Genomic DNA, 8505 nt, shown 5'->3' with positions numbered 1-8505 from the left:
AGATGATAGCATCTTATTTATAAAAATGTCTGATCAAGCTATTCAAGTAATGGAGGACATTTTTATTTCCTACTAAAAGGTCCTAAAACAATGCACAAACCTAGAGAAATTTGAATTGTTTTTTAGTCGAAATGTACACACTAACAAATAGATGATCATTTAAAATAAACTAAAAATTAAGATTTTAGAGAGACATTCGATATACCTTAAAATTTTTATTTTTTAAGGAAGGTATAAAAAATAAATTTTTTACTATATCCAGTCGTATAGGAGAGAATTTGAAAAAAACTCAAAGAATAGAAAGAGAAGTTATTATCTAGAGTTAAAAAAGAGGTTCTGATAAAGTCAGTAGCACAAACAATTTCAACTTATATAATGGGATGTTTTCAGCTACCTACTAGCCTATGTCAACACGTTAGAGCAATGATAAGCAAATTCTATTGGGAGACAAAGAATGAAAAAAGAAAAACACGTTAGGTTAAATAGGATAAGATGTGTATGTCAAAGTAAGAAGAGGGACTGGAGTTCAAAGATATTGAAATGTTTAATTTGGCCCTTCTAGCAAAACAATGTTGGAGGCTTATAAAGAACACAAAATCACTAACATCAAGAACGATTAGGAGTAAATATTACAATAAAAAGAGTTACCTAAACTCTTATCTGGGTTTCACTCCAAGTTACACGTGAAGGAGCATTTGGCAAGCGAAACTTATTTTAGAAAAAGGAGGCTACTAGAGGATCAGAGATGGAAGGAGAGATAAAATTTGGGGTGATCCTTGGTTAATAAAACAGAATGATTTCAAAACATGGAACTCCCCAAAGGTTTTGGAACCTCACTCAACAGTTTCAGAGCTCATGCAGGCAGGGGTTAAGGAATTGAACAGAGAATTAATTCAATAGATATTCCTATCTTTTGAGGCACAACAAATACTGAAGATCCCAATTCCTAAAAGAGAGCAAATAGATAAATACATTTGGAAAAAAGTAAGAGATGGCACATCCAGAGTTAAATTAGCTTATCATGGAATTAGAAGCCAACACCAGAATTAATCTAACAATCTAGTAACAAACAGTGGGAAAAGAGATGCTTGGAAGAAATTGTGAAAAATCACCCAGAGTAGCAAACCTCATTTGGAGGCTCATGCACAAATCGCTATCAACGAAATAGAATTTATGTCATACAGAAATCAAAGACACCCCAATTTGTACAAGGTGTTGGACAGAGAAAGGGACTGAAAGCCACATCGTTAAGGACTGTCAATTCGCTAGAATGTTCTGGTTTGCCTTGCCTTTTTCTCTGAGAACAGAAATAATAAAAGAGCAAAATCTAAAAGGAGTGGATCGTTTCTTATTTTCGTAGACAACCTTCTGAAAGATATTTCTAAGAGAGAATTATTCAACTTGTTCAATAGGACAGAACGGATACATGAGATGTATTCGTCGCGGAAGTAGAGAAATGGTCAAATCTACTTGTTTGCTTTCATACGAATGGAGGGACTTTGAAGGCTATTGAAGAGATAAATTATTCGCATTTGAGAGAAAAATAAGTGTTTGTAAGGGAGGCTAAATACAATAGGAATTCTGATATGCAGCGTAGAGAAGCGAAATGTGAGGCCATGAACAAAAGAAATTATAATACTATGGATCCCCATCGAAAGATCAGCTCAAAATCGGAGATAAAATCGAAAGACAATTTTTAGAAAAATAGAAAAGTTGAGGACCAGCATGGAAATGGACTGATAAAGAAGGTATAAGTCGCAGTAGCAAAGAAGAATATGAATTGGATAAAGAGGAGTCTAGTTAGAGGTACGACAATGACGATTGACTTTGGCTTACTAAAGCTAAAGTTTAGAGGGATTGGCTTCAAGTTAAACAAGTCTGATAACTAAGAGCATACTAGGTTATGTTGACCTTTGATAGTGTTAGAAGTGCAAAGGATGCATACACATTTAAAATGAATAATTTGTTGAAAATATTTCACAATATATAAACATAAGAAGAATAGGAAATGAGTGAAACTAGAAGAATGTAGCTGAAGTGATTTGGCATCCCTTTGCACGTATGATCCATGGAGACTTTCAAAAATATTGAGAGCAACGAGGGGAGGTGTTTAAATGTGATAATGTGAAAGAAACATGCAAAGCTTTTAGTGTTGGTTGTGTTTTAATTAACACATGCATATAAACTTCATCAATGAATAGATTCACATAACAATATAAACCAGTTATTTCGATGTCTTTGTTAAAGAAATTAGTAGTGTGAGGTATGGAAAGGAGTGTTTCTCGAAGATGACACTTGAAGAAGGATGCAGTCGAGTATCAAATAGAGGAAAAAAATATCTAGAGATCAAGGATGGAAAGAATGATAATATTTGCTAGGAACCACTATTGAAGGGTTGTAATGCAATGACAGAGTTGATGGTGGAGGTGCAAAGTTTAGATGGACTCGAGAGGGTAGAGTGGTAATTTTAGGTCAAGATTTGAATGAATGAAATAAATATCAGTCAAAATAGGGATCTGATCATAATGCAATTAAAGTAATTATGAGGGATGCCGATTGTGTGGGATCTCCTGGGCAATGTGAGGATGTTATATCTAGTTGTACATTCTCGTGGAATTATGCTAATAATGAAAGGAGATCAAACTGCATACCATGATAATGATTGTAGGATTTAAAATCGAGAAGAATATCAATTATTAGAGAGTGAGTCGTTTCTCATTTTCGTAGACAACCTTCAGAAAGATATTTTTAACAGAGAATTATTCAACTTGTTCAATTAGACAGAACGGACAAATGAGATGTATCCGTCGTGCAAATAAAAAATAGCCAGATCTACTTGTTTGCTTTCATATGAATGGAGGGACTTTGAAGGCAATCGAAGAGATAAACCATTTGTATTTGAGAGAAAAAAAAAGTATTTGTAAGAGAGGCTAAATACCAAAAGGATTCTAATGTGCAGCGTAGAAAAGCGAAAGGTGAGGCCATGAACAAAAGAAATTGTAATGCTGCTGATCCCCATCGAATGATCAGCTTAAAATCGAAGATAAAATCAAAGGACAATTTTTAGAAGAATAAAAAAGTTGAGGACCTGTATTGGAATGGATTGACAAAGAAGGTAGAAGTCACAATAGCAAAGGAGAATACGAATTGGTTATAGAGGAGTCTAGTTGGAGGTACGATAATGACGATTAGCTTTGGCTTATTGAAGCCAAAGTTTAGAGGGATTAGCTTCAATTTGAACAAGTCTGAGAATTGAGAGCATACAAGGTTATGATGACCTTTGATAGTGTTAGAAGTGCAAAGAATGCATACATATTTAAAATGAATAATCTATTGAAAATATTTCACAATGTATAAAGATGGAAAGAATGGGAGAGGAGTGAAACTAGAAGAATGTGGCTGGAGTGCTTCGCATGTATGGTCGGGGGAGACTTTCAAAAATATTGGGAGCCAATGAGAAGAGGTGTCTAAATGTGATAATGTGACAAAATCATGTAAGTCTTCTAGTGTTGGTCATGTTTTAATTGACACAAACATAATGGACTTGACAAAAGCTATGTTTTGCAATTGGAAACGGTATAATTTTGAAGTAACTTGACACATCTTGCCAAACCAATTTGAAAAGTAGTCACGAGCGACAAGCATCTACAAGGTAACACACCTAAGAACTAGAAGATAAAATAAGGACCGATTAGCCATACCTGTTTACAGGTAAAGAAAAATTGGAAGGTAAAATTTTCTTTTAGGAGGGTAGGATATAACAACCCGAATTTTTATGCCAACATGATGTTTTTCAAAAAAATGTTATTCTCAGCAATTAGTTTTATTTCGATGAGTCAATTCCGAGTTTCAAAGTAAAATAAATGATAATATAATTTTATTATTATGTTATTAATTTATTTTACATGCTATAATTATAATAGAGCCTAGATAATGATATTCAGCTCTAGAACTTGACACTTAGCCAATAATCATCCTTAATTATCATCTAATGTTATCATCTTTTGAATTGTTCCATTCATTTGGCCGAGACTAAAAGGGAACAAAAGAAAGAAATAAACATGGCTTATGTGCACATATATATAACTTGACACCTAATGATGTCTTAACCACCACAAATCTATCACCATCAGCCCTTAATTATCTTCTTTTTCTCTTCATTCATCACCGAATGAACTTGAAAAAAAATAGAGAAAGACCAAGAGTGTTCTTGAGAGAACCGTGACCTTCCATCAAATTCCGGCTTTGATTTCTTGTGATCTGTAACTCCAATAAAAAATTTAGTCTGATTAAAGTATTCGTAACTTCCTCTTCTACATGTTGGCATCACTTTTTTCGGTAGAAGTTGATGGTGATGTTTCTCTCATTCCTCTTGAGTTCGGCCAATTGGAGTTTTAGGAGGCACAGACGATTTCTGACGTTTTCTTCTTCAGCAGCTCAGTCAAAAAGCTTCTCCGGAGTTTCCGTTGTTTTGATTTCATACGAAGGTAGAATTTTGGTAATTTCTCACCAGTTATATTTGTATTGGATAAGTGAATTAATGTTGCGATTGATTTTTTATTGGATTTGATTGAATTTATGTTGAATTCTTGTGATATATTGATATTTGTGATAAAAAAGAATACCCTTTTTAAAAGATTTAGAGTTACAGATTTAACTTAAGAATCTTATGATTCTCTTTCCATAAAATACTTAGTGTATGGTGAGAGAACAGTGTGAAGATAGTTTGAACTATTAAGAATGAATATGTAAAAGACTGAAGAAAGAGAGAAGATGAATCAGCACGTGTGATTATGGGAAGCTCACGAGAGGGTGACGATAGTATGGTTATGTGCTGAAGGATAAATGTTAACAAGATGTAGATTTTGTATGTGAATGATTGTGTGGGGAAGCCCATAAATATGGAATGGCTTCCAAAAGAACAGGTCACATGCTTCAGTTGGAGAATCAACGCCTGCAAGAAGTAGAAACTTGCCGAGGTTATGTCGGTGGAATGCCTTATCCGACTTGCGAGTTGGATTGCGTCGAGTGCGGATCAAAATCGACGAATGAGTTCATTACCTGCGATAGGACTAGACATGTATCATCCTTACTGCGCAATTGCATTTTACTTGATAATGTGAAATTATTTGTGATTGTCTTCTTGTGTTTGTGCATTCCTTAATGGTATTCTGAATTGTTGTGACTGGCTATTTCTCTGTGATTCTTGTATATTTGGCTATGAATTATTGAACTGTGACAGTCCTAACTTAACTGATTACCCCCGACCCTACAAAGAACCCCCCCCCCAATTTTTACCTCGTCCTTACTTCCCCATCAGATGGAGACGAGCGTCCTATTCTATGAGATGGACCCTCCTTACATATATGAGGATCTTGTACAACATAGGTTGTACGTAGTAGCTGCAAAGATTAGGACCCGTATGTACATTCTGCGTGACCACCCTTTCCATCATTCGATTAACACTCCCCTCTTTAACTCTGATATGCCTTATGAGTTTTCGTTGCATTGGCTTCATCCTGATGCTTTGTTTCACCCATTTCATGACGAACCTATACCTCATTGGCACCCTGATCAGCTTGAGAATCAGGTGGTCCTTGAGCTTGAGCCTATGAAAAAGCATGTAACTGGGTTTATACCTGAGTGGGATATTTTTGTAGAGCAGATCTCAATATCTTTGTCTGAGCCTTCATCTGAGGAGCTGCACACCACTTCCATTAGTGGACCAACGAGTGTGGGCTAGAGCAGTAGTACGAGTGCCAGGACCCCTCATGAGATTATTGAGATTTCTAATGATGAGGATAAGGATCCTGAAGAGTGTTCAGATGTGATTGAGATTTCCTCTGACGACGACAGTTGATGCTTGGAAGCTGAGGATGTGGCTTTTGGGAGTTTTTATGTTAACCTAGCTTTTGGTATTTAGTCTCTCACTTTTGATTAGACTCACTAAGAGAGTAGGATGCATATAGTTGACTAGGCTAGTTTTCGAGCACTAGCTTAGGAGATTCCTGTATGGACCAGGTCTCGGAGTGTTGGTTATGTATATAGTAACAGAATGTGATAGGTTGTATGCTAAGTTATGACATGTATGGCAGTGTATATATATATATGTATGATGTATATTATTTCCATCTCTGATATTTGTGTTATTTTATCGCACTTATTTAATTATTAGTTTTTTCAAAAAAATCGATCTCACACTAATACAATTATAGGCTTAATAATAAATACTTAGTTAATTTTTAGGAAAGCAAGTTAGTGACGCTTGATTTTCAATATGATCACGACGTACTAAAAATTGGGTCGTTACACTTAAAGGTTTAGCAAATTTTAAAAAATCCTTTATAAACCTTCTGTAAAAACCAGCATGGCTTAGAAAAGTCCTAATTGGCTTCACATTGGCACGTGGCATTAATTTCTCAATTACCTCCGCCTTGACTTTATCAACCTCTATTCCTTTGCTTGAAATACGGTGCCCAAGAACAATACCTTCAGTCACCATGAAATGAAATTTTTCCCAGTTTAAAGTAGGGTTTGTCTCTTGGCACTGTTTCAAGACTAAGGATAGATGTCGCAGGCAAGTATCAAAAGAATTACCAAATACAGAAAAATTATCCATAAATATCTCAATAAATATTTCAACTATGTTAGAAAATATAGAAAGCATACACCTTTGAAAAGTTGTTGGGACATTGCATAATCTAAACGACATCCAGCGGTAAGCAAACACACCAAAAGGACAAGTAAAAGCCGTTTTCTCCTGATCTTAAAGGTCCACTACAATTTGATTATATCTTGAATATCCATCCAGAAAATAATAAAATACATATCCAGGTAACCTCTTAAGCATCTAATCAATGAAGGGCAGGGAGAAGTGGTATTTCCTAGTAGTGGTGTTGAGCTTCCTATAGTCAATGCACATTCTCCAACCGATGACGGGTTTTGTAAAAATCAGCTCATTCTTCTCATTTGTAACCACTATAACTCCTCCCTTCTTAATTAGGAATAACTTGCACAAGACTTACCCAAGAGCTATTAGAAATTAGGTAAATGATCTATGCTTCCTATAGCTTCAGAACCTCTTTTTGGACCACCTCTTTCATAGCCAGATTAAGCCGTCTTTGTGGTTGCACCGCATGTTTAAAATATTTCTCAAGTAAGATTTTGTACATACATATGGCTGGGCTTATCCCTTTTAAAAATAGTCCAACCAAGAACTGTTTTGTGGTCTCTTAGTACTTGTAGCAATGCTTCCTCTTCACAGCTGCTCAGAGAGGAGCTTATAATCACTAGATAAGAGTCTTTTTCTCCCAAAAAGGCATACTTGAGAGAAGGACGTAGGGGCTTCAGATCAAGTTTTGGTGGCCCTTCTTTCTTAGTAGGCACATGTGGTTCCAAAGAACTGTTAATCTCTTCTGCTTCCAAAACTTCTTGAACACCAATAGCTCAATCAGATTAATTTTCAGAATTATTGGGATGCTACAAGGCTTCAAGCACATTAAGAACAATCTGTTCCTCATTGACTCTCAGAGTTAACTCGCCCTTTTGCATGTTAATCAAGACTCTCCCAGTTTCCAGAAAAAGTCTTCCCAAAATAATAGAAGCATTAATATCTTTTTCCATATCCAATATCACAAAATCGTTAGCAAGTTGTAGAAAATTTCTAGTTGGTTTTACCTCCTCAATTTGGAGCTTCCTTATCAAAGATAATGGCATTAAATTGATGCTAGCTCTAAGATCACATAGAGCTCTCTCCAATTTGGGGTGGATTTGATGGTTGAGGAGGTTGGTATTGGTTATTTAAGTGGTTATGGTGGGAGTTGTTGTTATTAAAGTTGGGTTACCTCTGATCTTGATTTTTTAGCCAAAATTGGGGTGATTTCTCCAGCCCAGATTGTAGGTCTTAGAATAGGGATCATTGTTAGACGGTCTTGAAGAATTTTCCATATAAATAACCTGTTCCGAAGAAAATTGTCCATAATCAAAATTCTCACCTTGAGGGATTCTACCACTCATGTCATAACAAGCTTCTTGAGTGTTTATAGCTGAGACTTTCATTCTCCCTAATTGTTCAGTGAGGGCATTTAGTTGTTGAGACATGATGTTGTTCTAAACTAGAATGGTATCCAAGACATCCAATTCCATGACTCCCTTCCTCATTGTTCTCTTATATAGATACTGATTGTTGGACAACATCTCAATTAATTTCATGGCCTCATCAGTGGTCTTTCTCATGTGTAGAGATCCTCTTGTAGAGCTATCCAATGAGAATCTTAAAGCTGGAGTTATTCCATCATAAAAAATCTGTAACTATACCCAATCTGAGAACATTTTCGGAGGGCACTTTCTCACCAAAGCCTTGTAACTCTCCAAAGCTTTATAAAGAAACTCGCCATCTAACTGTCTGAAGGTTTGAATATCTGTCCTCAGCTTTTTCAACCTTTAAGGCGGGAAGAATTTGGTTAAGAACTTACTGACCAAATCCTCCCAAGTTACAATACTTTC

This window comes from Arachis duranensis, chromosome 8 (genome assembly GCF_000817695.3).
Source record: "Arachis duranensis cultivar V14167 chromosome 8, aradu.V14167.gnm2.J7QH, whole genome shotgun sequence".
In the NCBI taxonomy this organism is placed as follows: Eukaryota; Viridiplantae; Streptophyta; class Magnoliopsida; order Fabales; family Fabaceae; genus Arachis; species Arachis duranensis.
Note: the sequence above shows the minus strand (reverse complement) of the source record.